The following is a 12603-nucleotide window of genomic DNA, read 5'->3' on the forward strand; positions in this document are numbered from 1 at the left end:
GAGGTAGCATGGGAGCAAGGCTGGCAGGAGGAGGCTCGCTGGCACCCGGGAGAGGACCGAGGCCCCGAGGCCCAGGACGGAGCTCACCTGGAGCCTGAGGGGCAGCCGGGGGCCAGTGTGGCTGGAGCAGAGTGGGGTCGGGGTAGGAGGTGAGAATGGGGAGAGGCAGGCAGGCCCACTGTGAGGGTGTCATCTGTCCGTGGGGGTGGGGGTGGGAGTGTCTCAGGGAGGATGTCCCCAGGAGTTTGGGGCGGTTCTGGAAGAGCGAAGGGCTTTGAGCAGCTGAGTTCAGTGAAGCACATGGTGCTGGAAGACGATTAATCTCGAGATGGGAAGGGGCCAAGGCCACTGCGCACTTGTGTGTCTGTGCTCAGCTCCTGGCTGGGCAGCCATCTCTTTCTACGATGCTGCCAGGATGCTGGCTGTTTGTTCCCCTGCACAGCCCGGTTTATGGGGCCTGATTTATGCTGCCTCTCGTCCCGTTCCTCTCCCTAAATATGGGTAGGTTGCGGATGAGGGTGATGTCTGTTAGTCCCAGCGTGGGCCCCCTTCAGACTGGCCGTGACCTGTAAATGGTATGGACGTTGCCCTTCGTCCTTTGACCTCTAGAGAAGAAACCCAGGAAAGGCCGAGGGAAGCTTCCAAACCAGGACGTTCACACAAGGGTCTCTGCTGATGTCCAGAGCGGCCTGGGGACACCACGCCCTCCTTCTGGGGCGCTCCTCTTCCAGGAAGGCCCCCCCCCCTCCTCGAGGCCTGGAGGTTGGGGTCAGGAATGGGTTGTTCCAGCTGCCCGGTCGGGCTGTGGGTGGCCAAGCAGCTGCGTAGTCCCTCCACCAGGAGGATGGCCGGGCTCAGGACTGTGAAATTCGGATTGTGCTGGAAGTGCAGTGACCCTGGACACCCAGAGAGAGTTGATTCCTTCCAACTGGCACTCTCTCCTTCCCCTCCCCTCCCTTTCCTTTTTTTGTTTTTAATTTATCTTTATTGTTGAAAGTATTACAGATGTCCCCTTCTCTCCCCCCCCCCCCCCGCGTTGACCCCTCCCACCCCATATTGGCCCCTCTTCCTCCCCTCACTTTCAAGCCCTCTCCCTCATACTCCTAGTTCATACTTTTCCAAATTCAGATGAATCCTCCCTCCACACACACACCCTTCTTCACTCTCTCCCTCTCTCCCCTTGAGCTGCCTCGTATCTACCTGTGGTTCTCAATCACAAGTAAAAACACCCCCTAGTGTACATGTGGAAGTGTGTGTTGGGGTGGGGAGGGTTCATGTTTAGGTTGTTGTCATAGTGACTGGGGGGTGGCGAGGAGCCTCGGGGAGGGCTAGTGGCACTGAGTGGGCAGGGGCCAGGGGTGACCAAGGTCATACCAGGGACAGTTCTCCACCAAGAAGCCCCTCCCCATAATACAACAGGCCCTGCTGAGAAACTGCAGCCACAGGCCTTGTTTCCAAGCAGCCGGATGTCCAGTCCCGCCTGGTGCCCCTAGGAAAGTTGGGTGTTTCCATTTTTGGAAACCTCAGTGAGGGCCCTGCTGCTGTGGGCGACAGTTCCTGTCTCTTTCGATGACTGTTTCACTCTTGTCCGATAGCGTGGGGCTCGTCCACATTCTTTTATCCACCATTTACCAACAGAGGTACAGAATGTGCAAGGCCTGGTCCAGGTGCTCAGGGGTGTGGCTGGCATCGCCGAATGGGTCCAGTGGTCTCTGATGACCACACTCACTGGCAGGCCCCCCAGGGGCAGAGAATGGGGCCGCTTCATCCTGTGTATGGCCCGCAGAGCTCACCTGGCCAGTAAGTTCTCATGTGCTGATTGGACCCCAGGACTCCAGTTGTGCCTGTGTGGACGTTCTGATTGGCTGGAGGACAGGGCTCTCTGCGTCCATCACCAGGGCTCCTGTTCTTCTCTATGCTCTGAGTGCTGATGTGTGAACTTGAACTTTTACACACAGTCTCATGTGGTCAGGTACTTCTATAGACTTCATGTTTTTGTTTTGGTGGTTTTTTTAAAAAATTTTCATCCCTCATCCAGTCTTAGATCCGCTACCCTAGAGGGAGAGCCTGAGGCCGGGGTTCGGATGTGTGTGTGTGTTACTATTGAAGGAATGTTCTCTGGAGGAGGCCGGAGGGGAGGGAGGGGCAGGACAGGAAAGCGAAGGAGCCGATCAGGGTGTGGTTTCAGCTGGAATCGCACTTCCTGAGAGCCCATTGGCCCATGAGGAAGCCTGAGGCTGGGGGCAGCTCTCTGTGGCCACATCTGTGAGTCATCAGCTCTGGCTGCCCAGTGACCTGGGGGACACCAACACACCTGCTACACATCCTCTTAGACGCGGGGACAGTCTCCATCAAGCAAGATACTGCACAACGTGCTCGCAATCTCTTGGCCCAAATGTTGGCAGAATCGATTGCTGTAAAGCCCTACCAAGTTTTATCTCACTGCTTTTGAGATTTTTAACTGTTTCTCTGAGTTTCTCCCCATTTTGTTCCATTCATTCCCTCCCTTCCCCCCACTTCCACTGAACTTGTGCTCCCACCAGGACCGAGCCCAGTGCCCTGAAGTGCCCAGCTCGCCTTGCAGGACTCCGTGCCGAGAGTCGGTCCCCAGAGCCCTAAGCCACAGCCTGGGAGCCAAGCCCCCCTCCCGGGGGCCCCACCGAGGGCGGAACCCTGCATTCCCTCACAGGCAGAAATACACAAAGGGTTTTCATCTCTGAGAGCATGCAGCCCTATGACCAGCCAAGCAGTTTATCTCCTTATTCAACTCTAAGATGCTGTCTGCGGCCACATAAAGCCCCATGGGATTAACCGCTCTGACCTTCCCCCTGGGTTCCCGGAGAGACTGCGGGAGCCGCAGGGGAGCCGGAGACGGCGGCAGGGACGTTTATTAAGTACTGCTGTCTCAGAGGTGCAGCCATTGAGTCAGACGACTAATTCCTTTCTTGCTTGTTTTGTTTCTTTACGCACACATTGCACAGTTTATCCACCTTCCCCTTGGGAGTTATCCCACTGGCTCTGGCAGTTCTGTCCCTGCCCCTTAAGCTTCTATATAGATCCCCCCCTACAAGGGTTGGAACCAGCGTGGTCAAAATGGGGAGCCCACACTGTGGTCAAAAATTGGGGTTTTGCCCCGGCCGGGTGGCCCAGTTGGTTGGCGTGTCATCCGGACACCGAGGTTGTGGGTGTGATTCCCGGTCGTGGCTCATACCCAGGTTTCAGGTTCCATCCCGGCCGTGGCGCATCCAGGAGGCTTGAGAAGAGCCTCTATCGTTGGGCCTTCGCCTGGGAGAGATGGCGAAGCTCTGCCAGGCGGGTCAGGGAGGGGCGTCCCTTGGTTTCTGTCCTTCCTCCCACCAGAGAAGAACAAGGCAATCTGAGCCACGCCTGCTCCTCGCTCCCCGGTTTCTGTGTCCCCGTTGCCAGCAGTCAGAGGAGGCCAAAGGCCCCCGTTTCCTGGAAGGGACGCTGGCCTGTCCCCTGCCCCTCGGGAGTGAATGGGCTCCTTGTTGTCATATTTAGAATGAGCTGGACTGTGGGTGGCAGAGGCCCATTGTCCCCTCTGCATTGGCAGAGAGAATTATGGGTGCCTGGCAATACAATGCATTCTCCTCTTCTTGGCCACGGGCACAGCCAGTTCCGCTGTGCGGCCTCTGGGGAGCCAGGGGTCACCGTGGAGGCAGTTGGCTTGGAGGCTTAGGTTCCAGCTGGAAGGCCATCAAGCTTCCCTCCTTCCATGGGCTGGGGATGGTGTGGTGCCCTCTGGGAGGCCACGCTGTTGGCCGTGCCCAGCTTGGAGGCCTCTGTCTCTGCACCAAGTGGAGGAGCCAGGGAAGGGCCCTGGACCGCTCTCGGCCCCTGGTTTTCAATCAGGAGATTCTGTTCCCCAGGGAACATTTGGTCATCACAGTTGGCATCTAATGGGCAGAGGCTGGGGGTGCCCAGGACACCCCCAAGCAAAGAATGATCCGACCCAAAATGTCAACAGGGCCAAGGCTGAGGAAGCCTGCTCTAGGCCGAGGTCATGACCCCGCTTGGCCGAGGGGTGTTTGAGGCCCAGATTCATGAAGTGCACGCAGAAGTTTGAAGGGTCTCCAGTGCAATGCCAGAAGCCACGTTGTGTGGCCTTGATCTTGAGACTGAGCTGCTTGTCCAGAAAGAAAAGGAAGTTCCCAGGCCGGGGCTGGTTGCCCAGTCTCAGCATGCGCATCCTTCGGACAGAAGTTGCCCATGGGAAGTGGAAGCAGCCTTCTTGTGGGGCACGGGCTGGCCCCGTTTCATGCCTGTGGTACAACTGCCCGTCACAGAGGATGGAGCCACAGAGCAGCCTTCTGCACTGTTACTGTCTCGAAGGCAAAGTGACCACTTTTGAGGTCACAAGTGTCCGCTAAGGAGGCTGTGTAGCTATTAAAAGAGTGAGTGTGTTGCCCGGCCGGCATGGCTCAGTGGTTGAGCATCGACCTACGAACCTGGAGGTCACAACGGGTTCAATTTCTGGTCAGGGCACATGCCAGGGTTGTGGGCTCAATCCCCAGTATAGGGCATTCAAGAGGCAGCTGATCAATGATTCTTTTTCTCATCATTGATGTTTCTCTCTCTCTCCCTCTCCCTTCCTCACTGAAAACAATTTTTAAAAAAGTGAGTGTGCATGCCAAGAGTGGGCATTGGTAATACCCCAGCTCAGCAGAGACCTGAGTGGTTGGGTCCCCCAGTGCACCCCTCTCCTCTCCCTCCCCCTCCCTTTCTGTCCTGGATGCCCCAGCAGTGGCGGCTGAAACCTCACAGCTCAGCTCCGATCCCGTTGCTCTGTCGCTCTCCGAGCAGCTCTGTGCCTTTGCCTCTTTGGCCCTTAGGGACCCTCAGAGTCCTCACCTATAAGACGGTACCAGTAATTCCTGCCTGGTCTGTCCCGAGAGGAGGGGATATGAGAATAACATTTAAAATCGAAGGGGGGAAAGGTGCTTTGGAAACAGCACTGTGGGCATATAAGTGGCTCTCATTTTGCCGCCTGGGGGCTAAGAGTCTACCCTCAGCTGCCTTTCGGGGAAGGAAAGTGGACGTGGCCCCTCCCCCCAGCCTGGACCAGCGCCGTCAGTAGCCTCGCTGTGTGACACCGATGGCCTCTATCCGTGCCACCCGGCGTGGCAGCCGCTGGCTGCATGTGGCCACTGAGCCCTTAAAATAGGGCTAGTGCAGCCGAGGACCTGGACTTCTCATTTAACTGTTTTAAATATTTCACATGCACGTGGTCACATGGGGCTAGTGGCCACCACAGCCGAGTGCCGTCGTGGGCCATCCGTGTGGGGCTGTTGCTTTTTGCTCCTCAAGACGATGGCTCTGCTCCAAAGCCACCGGCGTGTCCGGCTCCTTTCTTTCTTGTTTTGAACAAACTCAGCGGCCGTGGTTTTCTCAGCTGTGTCTCCATCCCTCCATGTCACAACCCGGGCTCAGTCACGCTCAGCTCCACCCCACGGGGCCTTTCCCACAGGACACAGGCTCTGCCCAGGGACGCAGCGCAGGGCGTCCGGGAAGGGGCATCGGGACACAGAGAGCTCCCTGGGTCCTGCGGGCTGTAATTTCATCTCCTTGGAAGCCAGGCCTGGATCTTCCAGCGCCTCGTGACCTCCTGTCTAAGGTTCCTGGCTGGAGCCTGTCCTCAGAGATGGAGAGGATTTCAAAGGACATGTTTCCAGAGGGGACAAGGGAGGCGGCCAGTGGGAGCCTAACCTCAGGCCCCGTCTCCCAAAGGCCTGGGCCTGGGCCTGAGCCTGCTCTGGAGGGGACACTGGAGGTTCGTTTACTTCTTCCCATCATCACCCACCAGCGGCAGGGGGCTCCACAGGCTCACCTGGCACCTGGCGGTCACTGGTTAAGGACTCCGGGTTCTGGGGGCGTGAATTCTCTCTGCTTTGGGCGCCCCAGCAGCCCCGGGACAGCCTTCCAAAGAAGGGCCCCCAGGAGAGTGGGGTGTAGCTGTACGCCCCCCACACCCAGGCAGGTGGGAGGCAGCTTCCACCTTGTCACCTGCACCCACTGCCGCCGCTGCAGCAGCTGACATCTGAACACCAACAAGCAAACAGCCCCAGAGGGGACGGTGGGCGGGAGGGGAGGCCCGTGGCTTGGAACTGCCGGAGGAGGAAAGGCGCCGAGCTGCCGACACCGAGGGCGAGCCTGTCATCAGATTAGGAGCCAGAGTCTTAGAACCTGGCACCCAGGTGGCGGCTGGCCCTGCCCTGGGCATCAGCCTGCTGCGTTACAGGACTGTGAGGCAGCGTGGGCAGTTCCTGGGCGTCCGCCCTAAATCTGCCCAAATCCCATCGCTCTACTCGCCGGCCCAGATCTGCCTTTTGAAGACAGTTATAGTGGCAACCCCATCTTCTTTTTCTAAATGCTTTGAGTTTTGAGAGAGAGAGAGAGAGAGAGAGAGAGAACAGGAGAGGGAGAGAAAGGGAGAAACATCGATGAGAGAAACATCGATCGGCTGCCTCCCACATGCCCCCCACCGGGGTTCAAGCTCACAACCTGGGCGACCTCTGGGTACATGGGACAAAGCTCAACCAACTGAGCCGCACTGGCCAGGACAAACCCATCCTTTTTGGGCTGCCCCTGCAGCAGGGCCCCAGGAGGACAGCTGACACATTACAGGGTAGATGCTCCCCACCAGCCTTCCAGAGAATGTGTCAGCCGTGGACTGAAGAGCTATCAGAGGGATAGAGAGCTAGAAACATCGATGAGAGAGAAGCATCGATCAGCCGCCTCCTGCACACCTCCTACTGGGGATGTGCCCGCAACCAAGGTACATGCCCTTGACTGGAATCGAACTTGGGACCTTTCAGCCCGCAGGCCGACACTCTATCCACTGAGTCAAACTGGTTAAGGCAATATATTTTTATTGATTTCAGAAAGGAAGGGAGAGGGAGAGAGAGACAGAAACATCAATGATGAGAGAGAATCATTGATTGGCTGCCTCCTGCACACCCCCAACTGGGGATCGAGCCTGCAACCCAGGTACGTGCCCTTGACTGGAATCGAACCTGGGACTTTTGAGCCTGCAGTCCGACGCTCTATCCACTGAGCCGAACCAGCTGGGCTCATTTTAGTGCGTTGTCTGGGGTCACTTAGCAGGGGGGTGTGGGGTGACATCAGGGCCCACACGTGGGTCTGCCTGTCCTCGGTGCTTGTGCTGTCTCACCACGTCGTCACTGTCAAAACTCCCGGAGGACAGCGCCCTGGGCCACCTGCCTAGAGACCTCCCCCAGGGCATGGGCGAGACCCTGGGAGTTCAGGCCCATTCTAAAAATAAAGTGGGAAGAGTGGAGCATTCACTTGCAAAGTAAAAATCTGGGATGTCGTTTCAGACTACCAGTGGGGCCTTGACTTATGAGTGTCCTGACTAACGAGTTTTTCGAGATACGAGCCGTGTCTCGGCCAATTTTTTGCTTTGAGTTGCGAGCTAAAATTCGGGTTACGAGCCAGCTTCAGATACCCCACCGCTAGTTGGCGCAGCGAACGTCACACTGAACGCCACAACATCAGCCCAGCATCACGTGTCTCACTCGTTCACTTTATGATTTGACATACGAGTAATTTGACTTACGAGCTCCGTCATGGAACGAATTAAACTCGAAAGTCAAGTCCCCACGGTACTTGCTTAATCTTATCTAAGAATCTCCAGTGAAGACCACCCTGGTTAGGTAGAGGTAGACATACTTTTCCTGTAAAAGTAAATACGTTAGGTTTTGCAGGCCATACAGTCTCCATTGCAGCTGCTCAACTCGGCCGTGTAGTCAGAAAGCATCCATGACAATAGGCAAACACACGGTATGTCTTTGTTCCAATAAAACTTTATTTACAACAAGAGGACCGGATTTGGCCCACGGGCACTGGGCTGGGCCATCCTGACCCCTCCTCACAATGGTTACGGCTATTTAGACAGAGTAGATCCCACGAGACGGGGCGCTCCCGAGGCCCCATCCGCTGTGAAGCGCCCCCTGGAAGGGGCGATGGGGACCCAGCGCCAGCCAGGTGCCAGGTGCTTGCTCTCACGAGCAAAGATGAGCTCACTGCTCTCAGTCCGCTCCGCTGGCTCCCGCGTTCGGGGCGTTATTCTATTGTGTTGTCGTGCCCCGTTTTGTGCCTAAGCACGGGCACAGGTCAGTGTCCTGCCGAGGCAGGAATCACAGCGTGCGTTTTCTAGTGGCTACTGACCCCGTGTCCGTCCCCACAGACTGTAAGCGTCACCAGGGCAGGGTCCCTGTCTGTTTTGTCAGCTGTCATGTCCCCGGAACCTGGCCCAGCACAGGGCACATAGCGGGCTCCTACCAGGCATGTGCTGAGTGAGTGGGTGGATTAGCACTGACTGAGGAGGAGTCAGGGCAATGAGGGGGCGCGGAGGTCACCCAGAGCTTTCCCTGGGGCACCCTCGTCGCTTCTTGCCAGCGCTGCCCGTGCTGCTCTAAGGCCGTTGAGCTCGGGCCTCTGGGCAGCAGTGAATCCTGGGGGGGAGCAGATGGCAGACGGGGGGAGGGTCCCCGGGCGAGGCACTGAGGCAGGGCGCCTGCAGCCACCAGGAGAGCAGGGCTGTGTCCTGGCCTGAGGAGCCCACAGAGGGCTGCTGGGCCGTGAGCAAGGGGAGGCGTGTCCTGCGGTCGCCACCAGACGCGGAATTAATTCCACCAGGCAGGCCTGCCACTCTCGCCTCTGCCCGGCCTCCACCCACCTCTCTCCCTGGCATCGGGCACAGCCGTGGCTGCCCTGCCCTAGAGACTGCAACCCAATTCATAAATTCCCTTCCTAATTGGGCACAGGGATGAGGAGACGGTTATTAATAATGCAGGGGCTGTTTCATGCCCGCTAGGAGCCGGGCCTGAGACAGAGTCCTTGGTGACGAGCAGCCATCCTGCCACCGCGCTGGGCTCCATGCCCAGGATGCCGGGCAGAAGTAAATACAGCAGAGGAGTGAGTGTCCCGGGGAGCTCGGGCCCCAGGCTGGAGTCACAGATGTGAGGACCCAGAGCCGCTTCAGCAGGGAGGCCCCGGGCACCAGCCGGGGGAGCAGAGAAGCTGGGGGCGCCAGCTGCCTGCGCCCCCCTTCCTTCCCCGCTCACCCAGGCCAACCCAGCGGACCTTCCCATGGGCTGCTGAGCCCTAGTGTCACCTCCTTCTCCCCCAGGCTTCCCGGGTGCTCGGGGTGATGGGTGCTCATGGTGACCGGTGCTCAGGGTGACCGGTGTGCAGGGTGATGGGTGCTCAGGTGACCGGTGCTCAGGGTGATGGGTGCTCATGGTGACCGGTGCTCAGGGTGATGGGTGCTCAGGTGACCGGTGCTCAGGGTGATGGGTGCTCAGGATGATGGGTGCTCAGGGTGATGGGTGCTCAGGGTGACCGGTGCTCAGGGTGACGGGTGCTCAGGGTAACGGGTGCTCAGGGTGACCGGTGCTCAGGGTGACCGGTGTGCAGGGTGATGGGTGCTCAGGTGACAGGTGCTCAGGGTGATGGGTGCTCAGGGTGATGGGTGCTCAGGTGACCGGTGCTCAGGGTGATGGGTGCTCAGGGTGATGGGTGCTCAGGGTGACGGGTGCTCAGGTGACTGGTGCTCAGGTGACCGGTGCTCAGGTGACGGGTGCTCAGGTGACCGGTGCTCAGGTGACCGGTGCTCAGGGTGACGGGTGCTCAGGGTGATGGGTGCTCAGGTGACCGGTGCTCAGGGTGACGGGTGCTCAGGGTGACGGGTGCTCAGGTGACCGGTGCTCAGGGTGACGGGTGCTCAGGGTGACGGGTGCTCAGGTGACCAGTGCTCAGGGTGACGGGTGCTCAGGTGACCGGTGCTCAGGGTGACGGGTGCTCAGGGTGACGGGTGCTCAGGTGACCGGTGCTCAGGGTGATGGGTGCGCTGTGAGGGCTGAGGCTGTCTGCTGCGGGAGCTCCCTGGCGGGCCTGTTCCATCCCGCACCAGCCCATGGAGGAGGCTCTGATGCTTTCCTACTCACTGTGGGGAACTGAGATGAAATCTGAAAGATGAGATGGTTTTCGAGGGTCAGAATCTGGAATTTAGCTGTAGGTCCCGATTCAAAGCCAGTGTGGATGGCCGCTGTGCTAAGCGGGGGAGGTGCCCCAGGAGGAGGGGCGGTGACAGTGATAACTGGGGGAGCCAGGGCAGGCCTGGCATTGGGAAAGGGGTGGGCGGAGAGAAAGGGCAGGGGGAGAGGGGGCAGAGAGCGCAGCCACGGGACTTGGCCTCTGGTGGCCTCACTGGAGCAGGGCACGCCCACCCGCTGGGGCCTGGGCCTGAGAGGAAGGTGGGGCAGGGAGACCGCAGCTCACTGACGGATGCTCCCTGAACAGGTGGGTGCGTGAGGGATGCTGCACACCCCCCGGGGGTAGTGGCTGAGGAGAGGCCGAGGGCAGGGGGATGTGTGGGGCCAATGGGACTGCAGTGGGGTGGGGCTAGGGGCCCTGGGTGACTCTCCCTGTGAAGCCAACAGGGTGTCCCGCTGGCCGGCCTTGTGGTCGGCCCTCTGGATCCCCTGGACAGCGGTGGGGGTGCACTTAGGGCTGCCTGCTGGCAGAGCCCCTTGTGGAGACGGGCCAAGGCCCGTGCGCTTTCACAGGCAACAGTTTCCATCTGCCTGGGACAGGAGGCTCAGCCACGGCAGCCCCGCTGGCAAGCAGGAAGTGGCCCCTGCGCCAGGTGTGGGGGCAGTGCGCCACTTCCGGGGGACCGTGGGCAAGAGACAGATGGGCCCCAAAGCAGGCCAAGCACACCCTGCCTCCCCCGTACACTGCTCACCCCCAGCCCTGGCTGAAGGCCAGGGACCCCCACTTACACTGCAGTGTTCAATGCTTCCCTCCTGCAGGGTGGAGAAGGGGTGCCCCTTGCTTTTGGAAAAGGCAGGCACCTCCCCCGACACCCCACACCCCACTCCCCAGAGTGCGGCCCCCTGTCTTTCTGTTCAGTGCAGGCAGGGGATCCGTGCCTTCAGCAGGCACTCTGGCCTGGGGGGGGATCAGGAAGACTTATGAAGGAGGGGGTCTCAGTGCTCTACCCAGATTCCCACGGGCAGAGAAGGGGTGGAGCCCCGCCCCCGAGCTGAGATGGGGACGCTCAGTTTTCCCCTGGTCAGTTCCAAAGGGGACTTCTTCCTCCCTGGAAGGGGCCTGGATCCCCCAAGTGCCATGTCTGCTCCTGTGCTTGTGGCTTTAAAGCCCAGCCCACTGCCCTAACTGGTGCCCTAGCTGGTTTGGCTCAGTGGATAGAGCGTCGGCCTGCGGACTGAAGGGTCCCGGGTTCGATTCCAGTCAAGGGCATGTACCTGGGTTGCGGGCACATCCCCAGTAGCGGGTGTGCAGGAGGCAGCTGATGGATGTTTCTATCTCATCGATGTTTCTAACTCTCTATCCCTCTCCCTTCCTCTCTGTAAAAAATCAAGAAAGAAAAAAAAATATATATATATATATTAAAGCCCAGCCCACACCCTGGCACCTCGGGGAGCCCCACACGGAGCCGGCCCACGGGGGAAGGAGAGGCCCTGGCACAGGCCTCCTCCAGGATGCCCGGTGCCCATGAACGGACAGCAGGGCCTCAGTGGGCCCTTGTGCTGGGAGACAATGGGCGCTGTGTGGGGGTGGGGCGAGAGGGAGGAGGCTGTGGGCCCTGCCCCCAACGCCGCCGCCTCCTCAGTGGACTCAGGCTGGGGACACCGAGGCAGTCACGGGGGCACTTGGCCCCTGGAGGGACCTCTGAGAACCCTTGTCCTTGTGGTGCCTGGAGGCAGTACCGGGAGCAGGGCTGAGAGACGTGGGGCCCAGGGTCCCCCCCTCCTCTGAGCCCCAGAGTCCCCTTTGTCCACGGAGCCTAGGAAACAGCCTCTGCCACCAAGTGCGTTAGCCAAGCTCCTGGGCCCGCAGGTGTCTCAGGGGAGTGGGAGGCAGGCCCGGCAGGCCAGCTGGGAAATGCTCCCCGCACGTCAGCACCACGTGTGCTGGGGCCCGAGTGTGCGAGTGGCCGAGGGGGAGGACAGGTTCACCTCGAGGACCCCGTGGATTGAGTCGTGACCTGGGGGCCCTGCAGCCCCCGGTGTCAGATGCTTTGTCCATGACAGACTCGGCCGCCCCGTGCAAGCTGAAACAGCTGCACGTACCCACCACGTGGACCAAATCCAAGGAGGGAGAGCACTTGCCCCTCTCGAGAAATTAGCTTCAGAACTGATGTTGACGGCCCAGCCAGCGTGGCTCAGTGGTTGAGCGTCGACCCATGAACCAGGAGGTCATGGTTCGATTCCCGGTCGGGGTACATGCCCAGGTTGCAGGTCAGGGCACATGCCTGGGTTGCCGGCTCCATCCCCAGTGGAGGGCATGCAGGAGACAGCTGATCCATGATTCTCTCTCATCATTGAGGTTTCTATCTCTCTCTCCCTCTCCCTTCCTCTCTGAAATCAATAACAATACATTTAAAGAAAAGAACTGATGTTGATGAACCTCCCTTTCTCTCCTTCCTCCCAGGGTCCCCCATGAGCCCTGCCTCCCACCCCCACCCTCCGAGGAAGCGGATTTAATGCCTCAACTGAGAGAATGAGAGCTTCTGTTATTTTTCATGGGAAATTA

General features: G+C 59.2%; 1 protein-coding gene across 3 annotated transcripts in view; it reads left to right on the top strand.

The window, feature by feature from the left end:
* Window positions 1–12603, top strand: part of PRIMA1 (proline rich membrane anchor 1) — a 40447-nt gene that overhangs the window by 17085 nt on the left and 10759 nt on the right. The gene's annotated exons all lie outside the window — the stretch shown is intronic.

The sequence above is a fragment of the Myotis myotis genome, unplaced genomic scaffold, assembly GCF_014108235.1.
Source record: "Myotis myotis isolate mMyoMyo1 unplaced genomic scaffold, mMyoMyo1.p scaffold_m19_p_1, whole genome shotgun sequence".
In the NCBI taxonomy this organism is placed as follows: domain Eukaryota; kingdom Metazoa; phylum Chordata; class Mammalia; order Chiroptera; family Vespertilionidae; genus Myotis; species Myotis myotis.